The following is a 13,598-nucleotide window of genomic DNA, read 5'->3' on the forward strand; positions in this document are numbered from 1 at the left end:
AGATAGATAGATAGATAGATAGATAGATAGATAGATAGATAGATAGATAGACAGACAGACAGACAGACAGACAGACAGACAGACAGACAGATAGATGATAGACTGACAGACAGACAGACAGGCTTCTGCCCTCACTACCATGTTCCTATACCCTTTCTGATGCCTCGCTGGCTTTATTTATATATTTAGCTGACTGGGCTGGCACACAGTAGGATTTTTACAAATAGCATTTGATAGGTTGCCTGAGTACCCGCTGGAGGCCCTATGTGCCATCATCACAGCAAAGCTGGTGCTGGGAAGGCGTGTTCCCAGGACAGGACAGGCAGGCTCCTTCAGACAGGGTAAAACAGGCCGTCCTAAGGGACTGCGGCGATGCCTGGAGCGGCCTCTGCTGGCTGTGATTGGTATTGCAGGATGTAATGAGGCCCTGTGAGCCTATAGACCAGGGATGCTTTGGAGACCATGCCAGCCTGTGGTCCAGAAGAGGCAGGAGTCCTGCCTAAACTGGGACACTGGCGGGCAGCCCAGCTCCACAGCCTTTAGTGTCTTAGAACCCCTACTGTGTTATACTCTTACCTGTGAGCCGTGTGATCCCGTGGTCCGTGGCCCCTGACCAGATGAGATCGCCTAGGGTGGTGGGGTCTGCGGTGCCAGAATGCTAGCTTCTTAGACAACCAAGGCCAGGGACACAGATGCGGCTAGCAAGGACCTGCCAGGGCACACAGGGTAGCGTAACAGCCTCTTTGCTGAGGCCCTGCCAAGAGACTTAGAGGGTAAAAGGTGTTTGCGACCATGCTTGATGGCTTTGAATCCAACCCTGGGGTCTCACGTGATAGAAGAAGAGCACCTCTGAGCTCCACATTTGCACCATGGCAACACACACACTAAATAGATAGATAGATAGATAGATAGATAGATAGATAGATAGATAGATAGATATAAATAAATAAATAAATAAATAAATAAATAAATAAATAAATAAATAAATGAAGTAAGAGCAGCCCATCCACAGCCTTGGCATGGTGGTGCATGCCTATAATCTAGGACAGAGGCAGGGGAATCATGAGTTCAAGGCCAGCCTGGTCTTGTCTCAAAAACACGGGAGGAATTACGGCTTCAGAGAACACATACGGACTTGTCATTGTTCCCTAAACAACAGTCTAGCCACTGCTTGGGTAGCATTCACATAGCATTGGGTACTCCACCAATTACAGATGGTTTAAAGTTTGCCCTTCTTCCCCTCGGTACGTGCACAGGTTGAACATCAGCACACAGAGGTTACGTTGAAGAACTAGGGCTAGGGTTATGGCTAGCATGCACAGAGCCCTGCGTCCTACCCCTAACACTGTATAAACCAGGCACGATTGTACCTGTGGTCCTAGCCCTCGAGAAGTGAACACAGGAGGCTCAGAAGCTGAGGGTATCCTGAGCTACATACCAAGTTTGAGGCCAGCCTGGGCTACAGGAGATTTTGTTTCAAAGAGAAAACTAAGGTGCGAGGGGTTTTCACTGTTGAGCCTCATTGGTTTTGGCACCCACTTGGGTGGGTCCAAGAAGTAGTCTCCATGGGCACAAAGGGACCACTGTGCTCGAATACAAGACGTAAATGTAAGGTAAATGTCGGGGAAGATCCAGAACATTCACACACACACACACACACACACACACACACTCACTCACTTCCATTCACACAAAGTTTAGGTACCACCATTCTGACGCAAACGTCAGAACTGGGCTTCTCTAGAAGTGTACAACTGGAGCAGTGCCTTGAAGAGCTGGGTGGTGTCAACACAGCTGTGCGCACAGACAGAAAGCGCCAGCCCTTGGATTCTCAAAAGGCACCTAATGTGAATCATCATTGGCTTATTCCCTTCCAGCCTGAAACCCTTCCGAATGTGCTCCGGGGAGCCCGAGGAAAGCTTGGTCAGCACTGCCCCCTGGTGGAGAGAAGAGGGACTGACTGTGGGCCTTCCGGCTCCAAAGGTTCGCAGGCACTGGCTCTGAGTCACCAACTCAGCTTGTCCCAAGCGTTGTCCTAATTCTGAGTAACCGGAGACCAAAGAAAACTCAACTACTGCTCATGGCCCAGGCAGGTAAGCCTTGGTATTAGATAAGTACGACAAGAGGGTCAAAGTGAGTGCCATGAGGGTTGTTATGTCCAGGGAATGGCCGGTTTGAATAAGTGTCCTCTGCAGGTGTTTATGTTTGGGTGTTTGGTCCCCAGTTGGTGGAAGTGTTTGGGGAAGGATTGGGAGGTGTGGCCTACCTGGAGAGAGTGTGGCCATGTTGAAGGGGTGTGGCCCTGGGGGTGGGCTTTAGGGTTTTAAACGCCACGTTGTCGCAGTCAGCTTTATTCTCTTTTACCTCCAACTGTCGACGAGACGTGGCTCTCAGCTCCTGCTCCACCACCATGCCTACCTGCTGCCATGTCCCCCGCCATGTTGGCCACGGACCCGCTGTCTGAAACTGAGCAAGTCTCCACCTAAATTTTATCAGCTGTCTTGGCCACGGCGTCTCCTCACGGCAACAGATCAGTATCTAAGAAGGTGGTGAAAGTGCAGGGGCAGAACAGATATGAAAATTGAGCCCTGAGGGAGGCTTGGGGGCCCAACAGGAGTAAAGGGAAGAAAGGCATTAGAGGAAGAAGAGAAAGCCTGTGCCAAGTCACAGAAATGTAATCGCGCGTGGGGCCGTAATCTGCTGGGATCGCACTGCTTGCATAGAATAACCTAAAAGAATAAAATTTTAAAAAATACTTATTTTTCACATAAAATAAGCTGAAAGCAGTCAATCTAGATGGCAATGAGAACCAGCCTTCTAGTACTTTCCATACTTCACTCACTTTGTGAACCAAAAGACAAGCTGAAGTTTGCCCATTGTCAAGCTTCTTGTTAGCCATGGCCTCTGTGGCCTCAGCCATGAGGCTAGGACTTCAGACATCTCCAGGAAAGTAGGCTCCTCTTTCTTGTTCTCTTTCTCTCCTGCTCTTTTTCCCTTCCCTCTTTCTCTCTCCCTCCCGCCCTCCCTCTTCTTTCTGCTGTGCTTTAAGAATGTGGATGGGAGGGGCTGGAGAGATGGCTCAGAGATTAAGAGCACTGGCTGTTCTTCCAAAGGTTCTGAGTTCAAGAACCACTTGGTGGCTCACAACCATCTATAATGAGGTCTGGTGCCCTCTTCTGGTGTGTAGGCATACATGCAGGTAGAGTAGTGTATAAATAATAAATAAATAAATCTTAAAAAAAAAATGTGGATGGGAACCAGGCCTAGTAGCACACACCTGTAATCCTAGCATTCAGGAGGCAGAGGCAAACATATATTCATGACCTTGAGGAAGCCCAATCAGCAAGCTCCAAGCCAGCCAGTCATCAATACATAAAAAGACCCTGTTTCAAAACAAACCAAGAGCCTGCAGGAGAGCCAGACAAAGAGGCTCATGCCTGTAATCCCAGCACTCAGGACGCTGAAAAAGGAGGGCTGTTGTGAGTCTGAGACCAGACTGTTCTACAAAGTGAAACCATGTCTACACACACACACAAATACATTTAAAAAGTAAAAAGACATCAGCCTTGTTTTTCAGTTCCAAGAGAAACCTACAGCCTATTGCCCAGAGACTGAGGACTGCTGGGAGGAGGGGCCCACAGGTGCTTCACCTTGCCTGGTAATTCCTTCTACTGAATTCTCCCTGAATTCTCCTCTCCCTCATTTCCTTTCCTGTGGAGATTTTCTTCCCTGCAGCATCGTGCACCCCACAACGAACCCAGTGAAGCCTGTTTGCCTTTGATTTTGCTCAAGTTCCGCTGAGACAAACAGCCGTCTTCATGGTTTGGATCTGGTTTGTTCCCCTAAAGATTCGTGAGCTGGAACCTTGGTCCTAGGTGCGGTGTTGGAAGGTAGTGGAACCTTTAGAGGTAAGCGAGATGGCTCAGCAGTGGAGAGTATGTACTTGCTTGCAGAGGACCCAGGTTCGGTTCCTAGCACTGACATGAAGTAACTCTAGCTCCAGGGGACCCTGCTCCCTCTGGCCTCCGAGGGCGCATGTGTGCGCATGGCACACACAAACTCATACAGGCGCTCATCCAGGCCCATTAAGTAAATAAATAAAGGCTTCTTTTTAAAGAGAGCCATCAACTGCAGCTCTGGGAAGGATTCATGTCATTCCTACGGGGCACCAGATGTTCCTGAGAGAATAAGCCTATCAGTTACTTTTGCGTTGCTGTGACAAATTACTTGAAGCCGTTCGTTCTGCCTCATGGCTTCAGAGGGCTGCAGTCCATCAGGGTGGGAAAGGCCTGGTGGGACAGCTGACAGCTCACCCCACGGCCACAGGAGTGCACGCTGGAGTCAGTTCACATCATCATGGATCAGGAAACAGGAAAAGGCAGGAAGCAGACCAGGTATAACTCCAAAGGCTTGTTTCTAGTGACCTACTTCTCGGCCAGACCCACCTCCTGAGGATTCCTGTGGCCTCCTAAAGTAGCTCCAGGAGCTGGGGACCCAGTGCTGAACTGACCATGAGGGGGAACGGTTCACAGCCAAACCTAAACAGCAAGGTTTTTGGTTTGGTTTGGTTTTCTTGTTTTAAAGGCCAAGCCCAACTGGGTGGCGGTGGTACACTTGGGAGGCAGAGGCAGGCAGATCTCTGTGAGTACCAGGCCAGCCTGATCTACAGAGTGAGTTCCGGGTCAGCCAAGGCTACCCAGAGAAACCCTGTATGGAAAGACAAACGAATGAATGAACAAAAAAGGCCAAGCCCACCCCCAAATATCCCTGGTTTTCTTCTTCACCCCAAGGTTTCTTTCACTATCACACACTCCCACCATAAAGCCATTGTCATCTTGTGATGTAGCCAAAAGACCCTCATCAGAGCCCAGGTTGTTAGCATTTAGGCAGCCTGCTTCTCGTTTGCCTAGTAACCGATGATGTCATCATGTGTCTATCCCTCCACCCCCCACACACACCCAGGTAGACACCTGGCAGGGGCAGTTCAGTACACGGGAGCGATAAATGGAGCCCTGCCTCTTACCTTTCTGTCTTGCTCTTTCTCATCCAATAAACTTCTTTCATATAATATCTGTTGTGCCCATCATCATTTCACAGGTGATGCCCACACCAGATCTTAAAACCTCCAGAGCTGTGAGCTAAACAAAAACAACCCTCTTTTCTCAGGAAGTATCCAGGCTCAGGTATCAGGGTCACATGGTGCATGATCCGGTTCAGTTTAGCACCTAGAAGAAAGTCAAATAGTACATTAACCACAAGGACCCTCCAGCGTTTCCTGCACCAAGATTTCTCACTGCTAACACTTTTTTATTATGTTTTATATGTATAATATTTTTGCTTGCGTGGATGTCGAGAGCATGCGTGGTGCCTAAGGAAGTCAGAAGAGGAGTTACAGACAACTGTGAGTCAGGCCACCATGTGGGTGCTGGTAATCAAACCTAGGTCCTCTGCAAGAGCAGCCAGTGCTCTTAACCACTGAGCTATCTCTCCAGCCACCATCCTCCTCCAACCCTACATAGACCTCTTCCTCTCTTGGAGGCAGCTCCGGTCTCTTCATCCCACAGCTCTGGTCCTTGTGCAAAGCAGTTCAGCTCTACCCCAGGCCAAACTTAGCATCAGGGTCGGAAACTTCCTGAGGCGCTTAGCCAAACACGAAGGCCATGCTTTCAGATTCCGGCAGGCTCTGAGGACTAAGCTAATCCTGATTTTCCTTCCTCTGCAGACAAGGAAAAATGCTGAACAAAGCATTACTGGGGGCTGGGGAGACGCTCAGATCATAAAGTGTTTGCCAATATCCCCAATACCCACCTAAAAGCTAGGCACGTTGGGCGTGGTGGCACATCGGAGGCAGAGGCAGTTCAAGGCCAGCCTGGTCTACATAGTGACTTTCAGGATAGCCAGGGCTACATATAGAGACCCTGTCTCAAAAAAAAAAAAAAAATGCCAGGCATGGTGGTACCCATCTGTAACCTCAGCTCAGCACTTGAAGAATGGAAACAGAGACAGACAGGTCTTAGGAGCTCACTGGCCAGCCAGTCTAGCAGAAATGGCAAGCTCCAAGTTCAACAAGAGACCCCGCACCATAAAAACAAGGACAGAAAACAATAGAGGATACCTGCATGTCAACTTGTAGTCTACCCACACATACACGCCAAATGTGTGTGCCTGCACATATACACAATAACAGAAAGATGTAAGAACCACCATTGTCTTAGGGTTCCTGCTGCTGCGGTTAAAACAACACAGCCAAAAGTAAGCTGGGCAGGAAACTGTTTATTTCATCTTAAGACTCTTAGGTTACAACCAGGCACTGGTGGCACATCCCTCTAATCCCAGTACTCAGAACACAGAGGCAGGTGGATCTCTGTGAGTTTGAGGCCAGCCTGGTCTACAGAGCGAGTCCCAGGACAGCCAGAGTGTCTTTTATAGGGATTACTGCTGTGAAGAGACACCATGACCACAGCAACTTTTATTAGAAAGAATCTTTTTAAATTGGGGCTGGCTTACAGGTTCAGGGGTTTAGTCCATCATCATCATGACAGGAAACATGGCAGCATGCAGGCAGACATGGTGCTGGAGGAGCCCAGGGTTCTACATCTGGATCCACAGGCAGTTGAAGGGGACTGCGTCTTCTACACTGGGCACAGCTTGAGCATATGAGACTTCAAAGCCAGCCCCATAATGACACACTTCCTGCAACAAGGCCACACATCCTGCTAATGCCACTCTCTATGGACCAAGTGTTCAAACACATGAGTCTATGGGGCCCATTCATGTTCAAGCCACCACAGAGGGCTAGGCAGAGAAACCCTGTCTCAAAAAAAAAAAAAAAATCTCTTAGGTCACACTCTATCACTGAAGGAAGTCAAGACAGAAACTCAAACGGGGCAGGAACCTGGAGGCAGGAGCTGATGTAACAATGACCATGGAGGAATGTTGCTTACTGGATTGTTCAGCCTGCTTTCTTATAGCCTTCAGACCACCTCCCCATGGCTGTCACCACCCACAATGGTCTGCCTCCCACACATCAATCATCAATCAAAAAAATACATGACAGGCTTACCTACAGGCCAATCTGTTGTGGACATTTTCTCAGTTGAGTTTCCCTTTTCCAAAATGGGTTCCCTTTTCCAACTAGCTGGTATCAAGTTGACAACCTGCATGTCACCCACCTTAATTCCAGTATGCAAGAGGCAGAGGCAGGTGGATCTCTGAGGACAGCCAACACTACACAGAGAAACTCTGTCTCAAAAATCCAAAATAATAATAATAATAATAATAATAATAATAATAATAATAATACATTTTAAAATTAAAAATATACTATATATGTGTGTGTGAAATTGTCAAAGACTTGACTTAAAAAGTATTTCAAAAGAAGAAAAATGAAGACACAGGCCTGGGAATTAGCTAAGTTGGTAGGGTGCCTGCCTGGAAGGCAAGACAAAACAAAAAGCTTGCCAGCACAAACATGGTCCTCAGAAAAGGGCAGAGACTCACTGAAGGGTCAGGTGCACAGTGACGGCTGGAGGCTGAGGTGGGCCTTGGCCAAGATGGCCTAATGATGAGACAGGCCAAAGTATGGGGACTAAGAATAGGAGCTTGGGAAGGAACAAGCCAAGCCTCAGAGACAAACAAAACTGGGAGCTCTGTGTAGGACAGAATACACCCTCTAAACTAGGAATGTGACTGTGGAGTCTGCATCGCTTAGGGCTCCAAGAGGGAGAAGAGTTTCCTAGGAAAACACTAAAACCTAAACCCAAAGCTATCCGTGAAGACAGAATCCAAATTTATGATATCCATTCGGTAAAGCGTTCCAAACTAAAAAGCTAACGTGAAAGGTTCCCCTGAAGAACCCTTAGAACTTGGCCACGACAAACATTAGACCTCTCTGTGGACATTTTAACAATGCAGGACACTCAGGGCTCCCACAGAGCAAAACAATCCCCGGGAAAGGAGCTCAGCCGCCTACACAGTTGCAGATCACAGCAGGGGCCGCCTGCCAGAACGAGGTCAGCCACCACAGCAAACCACCTTATAAGATGAACCGAAATAGATGTGAAGACAGCTAAGAAAGGACAGACATAGAAGGAGTAGGAGAAGGCAGGATGCTATGAAAAAGGGCAGAACCAGGTATGGTGTCTCGTTCCAGAACTTGAAGGATAAGGCAGGAGGACTGCCATGTGCTCTAGGCCAGCCTGGGCTGCACAGTGAGTTTCAGGCCAGCCTTGCTACAGAGTGAGACCCTGTCCCCAAATCAATACCAAACAGACATAAAAGAGAAGGGATGAGAGGAGAAGACAATGGCGGCTGGCAGATACTACAGAAGGTTTTTGTTGTTTTCCTTTTTGTTTTTTGAGGCAGGGCCTCACCTCACAGCTTTGGCTGCCTGGAACTCACTATGGAGACCAGGCTGTCACAGAGATCCATCTCCCTGTGCCCCCTGAGTGCCGGGATTAAAGGCGTGTGCTAACACTACTAGCTATAAAACAGATTTTTTTTTTTTTTTTTTAAGGAATAAAGGAGGAGCCAGAGAATGGTTCACTCACACCAAGCTTGGTTACCTAAATTCAGTCCTCAGGATCCATATGGTAGAACTGATTCCTGTAAGTTATCTTCTGACCTTACATGCATGCTGTGGTATTCATACACACACACATATGCACACACACACACACGAAAGAAGAAAAAGGAGAAGATGGTAAATGTAATAAAAGTTTTAAGGAATAAAAATAAATGAACTTGTAATTATGGGGATTAAAGCATCAGGTTAAACAGAGTTGGATAGAGGTCGTCTGGACTACAGGGCAGATGTAGAATTAATCTAGACACGGTTCTCTATCAAAGACTTAGTTAGAATACTTGAGAGAAAAGTTCAGAGACATGGGTGACGAAATGAGATGTCAATAGGAATTCCAAAGAATAAAATGAATAGGAGAGGGATCACCTTTGTAATGTTAAGGGGGGAAAAGTGGATGATTTTTTTTCTAAAATGGAAAATAGACATGGTATTTCAGACTGAAGATGCTTATTGAGTCTTGGGCAAGGACATAAGAATACATACATGTATATTGTTGAGCATTGAAGGTAAATCTCAAAAGCAGTCAGAGAGAAAACACAGCTCACTTACAGAGCTAGCGGGGCTGGAGAGGTGGCTCAGTGGCTGAGCTACTGACAGCACTGACTACTGTTCCAGAGGATCCAGGTTCAAGTCTCGCATCCACATTGCAGCTCATAGCCTTCTGTAGCTTCAGTTGCAGGAGATCAAGCACCTTGTGGCCTCTGAAAGTATCAGCATACACAGATGTACAAAAGTATTCAAACATATAAAACAATAATGAGTTACTAAGTTTTCCATGATGACAGCAAACACCCAAGAGAATAAACGTCCAATGAGAAAGGTTTTTGGGGGCTCACAGTTTGGTGGGCTCACAGTCCCTGAATGGTCGGACTTCATGCTTAGCACGTGGTGGCAGGAATGCACAGTAAGTTAGGACATGACCACTCATGTTAGAGAGGAGGCCGTGGTAATGCCAGTGGCAGGGGCTTGAGTTTGAGGTTAGCCTTGGCTACATAATTAATTCCAGGACCGCCGGGCTGGTCTATAGAGTAATACCCTATCTGTAAATAAAGCCATACCTAGAGTGACCTAAAGACTTCCTGGAAGCCAGTGGAGGACAGGTAAGAACGAAACTATAGCCTGGGCAATAGTTAGATTTATTGGCAACATCTTTGCTCATTACTACAAGCCATAAAACAGGAAGCACAGTTTTTGTTTGTTTGTTTGTTTGTTGTCGTTTGCTTATTTTTAGACAGGGTCTCTGTATGAAGTCCCAGCTGTCCTACAACTCAGTATGTAAATAAGGCTGGCTTCAACCCAACAAAGATCCTCCTGCCTTTTTCTCCCAAGTGCTGGGATTAAAGGTGTAAACCTTGAAGGGCTGGAAAGATGGCTCAGTTTAAGGGTCTTGTCTTCTCTTCCAAAGGTCCTGGGTTCAATTCCCAGCACCCACATGGCAGCTTACAACTGTCTGTAACTCCAGTTCCAAGGGATCTGACACCGTTATACCAGTGCACATAAAATTAAGTAAATTACTTAAAAATACGAAGTATTAGAATTAGTATTTTTAATGTTCATTTTTAAAGTAATGGGAAGGAATAAAGTGTGAAAGCTAAGCCAGGTGCCAAGGACAAGGAGCATGCCTGTAATCCTGGTACTCTGTTGGTAGAGGCAGGAGGGTAAGGGGTTGTAGAGGGTGTGAGGTCCTTGTGCACACCGACTAGGGACACACACACTTGTCTCTTCAGAGGAAGAAGTTCATCTGTTTTCCTCCCAGAATGCTAGGAGCAGAGGTAGTTTCTGACCAGGTGCTCACATGCTGTCTGTCCAGAGGGCCAGGCTCCACCCGAACCCTCAGGCTATTACCCTTGTTCATCCTAGACTGTCCCTCAGTAGATCTTGAGCATTGCTTCTCAGTCAATAAAACTCATCCTCACCGGACTTGTCACTTGACTTCTGTGTTATCTTAGGGCCAGGCCAATCCTGACTCCAACAGTGTTATGTTTACCTCAATCGCTCTCCCTGGAGCCTTGTCTCAAGCACTGTTTCTGAGCCAACACAACACAGCTTTATGGAAGAGGCCATATGTATGTTGTAAAGAGTTTCGGTGTAAGCATGTCTCAAGTTTTGTGGTGCATACAGCACTGCGCTGTCATCAGGAAATGGCTTTCTAAAATCGTGCTGCCCTTAAGTATGGCTAAAATAAGCTTGCTGGTGTCAGCCGCTCTAAGTTTGAGGCAACACTGGTTAAGCAGGTTGTGCTGAGATGGATAGCCTTCTTGCCTCTTGCTGAACAGTTCTGTGCAGTCCATATCATTTGCAGAGACCCCCCCTAGGAATCCAACATCATCGTCAGCTACACAGTGAGTTTGAGCCTAGATCTAGGCTACCTAAGATTCTTCTCAAAAACTGAAAACAACACAAAACAAAACAATAAACACTTTTTAAGTTAAAAATTTAGGAAGGCTGGCCACAATATACACTTGTAATCCTCAGCCAGGAGACTAAAGCAACAGTTTAAGGCCAGCCTGGGCTACATAGAAAGAAATATCTCAAAAAAAAAAACAAAACAAAACAAAACAAAAACAAAACAACAAAGACAGTGCTGGGTGTGGTGGTTCACCCTTTAATCCAGCATTCAGAAAGCAGAGGCAGGAGGATCAGTGTGAGTTCCAGGCCAGCCTGGTCTACAAAGCGAATCCAGGACAGCCAAGGCTACACAGAGAAACCCTGTCTCAAAAAAACAACAACAAGAAAAACAAATTAAAAAGTATGGAAAAAAGATACTTGCAGACAAAAACAAGATCTATCATTCAAGACTCTCAATAAAAGAATTGCTATGGCTAATGTGCTCATAAGAAATAAAGTGAATTCAGAGTCATTTTGAATTTCATTTCCCTGATGACTAAGGACATTGAACATTTCTTTAAGTGCTTCTTGGCCATTAGAGATTCCTCTGTTGAGAATTCTCTGTTGAGCTCTGTACCCCACTTTTTAATTCGGTTATTTGGTTTGTTGGTGTCTAACTTCTTGAGTTCTTTACATATTTAGGATATTAGCCTTCTGTTCAACGTAGGCCTGGTGAAGATCTCTTCCCAATCTGTAGGCACTGTAGGACACTGTTCTATTGACAGTATCCTTTGCCTTACAGAAGTTTTTTAGTTTCATGAGGTCCAGTAAATCAATTGTAGAACTTAGAGCCTGAGCTGTCAGTGTTCTGTTAAGGAAGTTGTCTCCTATGCCAATGAGTTCAAGGCTTTTACCCACTTTCTCCTCTAACAGATTTAGTGTGTCTGGTTTTATGTTGATGTCTTTGATCCACATAAACTTGAGTTTTGTTCAGGATGATAAATATGGGTCTATTTTCATTCTTATATGTGTAGACATCCAGTTAGACCAGCAGCATTTATTAAAGATGCTGTCTTTTTTCCATTGTATGGTTTTGGCTTCTTTGTCAAAAATCAAGTGTCCGTAGGTGTGTGGGTTTATTTCTGGGTCTTTGATTCGATTCCATTGGTCAACCTGTTTGTTTTTACGCCAATACCCATGTGGTTTTGTTTTTGTTTTTGTTTTTACTATTATTGCTTTGTAGTATAGCTTGAAATCAAGAATGATGATACCTCTGAGATTCCATCTAACAGCTGTCTGAATGGCTAAGATCCAAAACTCAAGTGACAACACATGTTAGCAAGCATGTGGAGCAAGGGGAACTCTCCATTGTTGGTGGGAGTGCAAACTTGTACAGCCACTTTGGAAATCAATCTGTCAGTTTCTCAGAAAGTCAAGTTCTACCTCAAAACCCAGCCATACCACTCCTAGGCATATACCAACCATACAACAATGACAATTGCTTAACTATGTTCATAGCAGTTTTATTCATAATAGCCAAAAACTGGAAACAACCTAGATGTCCCTCAACTGATGAATGGATAAAGAAAATGTGGTACATTTACACAGTGGAATACTACTCAGCTATTAAAAACAAGGACATAATGAAATCTGCAAGCGAATAGATGAAACTAGAAAAGATCACCCTGAGGGAGGTAACTCAGACTCAGAAAGACACAGATGGTATATATTCACTTATAAGTGGATATTAGCGATAACGAGCAGGATAAGCATGCTGCGATCCACAGACCCAAAGAAGAGAAGCAGCAAGGAAGAGCCAAAGGAGGGTGCTTAAACTCCACTCAGAAGAGGAAATAAAATAGACCTCAGAAGTGGCGAGAGGGAAGGAACTGGGTGAGAGAAAGGGTGGGGTGGGAAAAGAGGTGGGGAGGGAATAGAAGGGATCAGTACAGGGAGGACTGAGAGAGAGCTGGCAGAGAAAACTGAATTTGGTGGGGATGCGTGGGCTGGGAGGGGCATCTCTGGGTTGAGCCAGGAACTTAGGACAAGGGAAACTTCCAGGAATCTGTGAAGGTGACCCCAGCTAAGACACCTAGCAAGAGAATCTGGAACCTGAAATGGCCGCCTCCTGTAACCAGGCAAGATTTCCAATGGAGGATTAGGACACCAACCCACCCACAAAACCTTCTAAAATTTCTCCTGCCTGCAAGAAGTGCAGGGATAAAGATGGAGCAGAAACTGAGGGAATGGCCAACCAATGAGACCCATTCCACGAGAAAGAGCCAACCCCTGGCACTATTAATGATATTCTGCTGTGCTTGCAGATAGGAACCTAGCATAACCATCCTCTGAGAGGCTCCACTCAGCAGCAGATGGAAACTGATGCAGAGACCACAGCCAAACACAAGCTTGGGGAATCTTGTGGAAGAGGGGGATGAAGGATTGAAGAAGCCAGAGAGGTCCAGGACACCACAAGAAGACCTACAGAATCAACTGATCTGGACCCATAGGGGCTCAAAGAATCTAACCCATCAGCCAAAGGACAAGTGTAAGACCAGCCTGGGCTACATGAGACCCATATAAAAAAAATCAAAACCTTAGCTGGGCAGGGTGGTGCATGCTTTTAATCCCAGCACTCAGAGAGACGGAGGCAAGTGGATCTTCATTCCTTTAAGGCCATCCTGGTCTA

This window comes from Psammomys obesus, unplaced genomic scaffold (genome assembly GCF_907164565.1).
Source record: "Psammomys obesus unplaced genomic scaffold, mPsaObe1.curated_primary_1811, whole genome shotgun sequence".
In the NCBI taxonomy this organism is placed as follows: domain Eukaryota; kingdom Metazoa; phylum Chordata; class Mammalia; order Rodentia; family Muridae; genus Psammomys; species Psammomys obesus.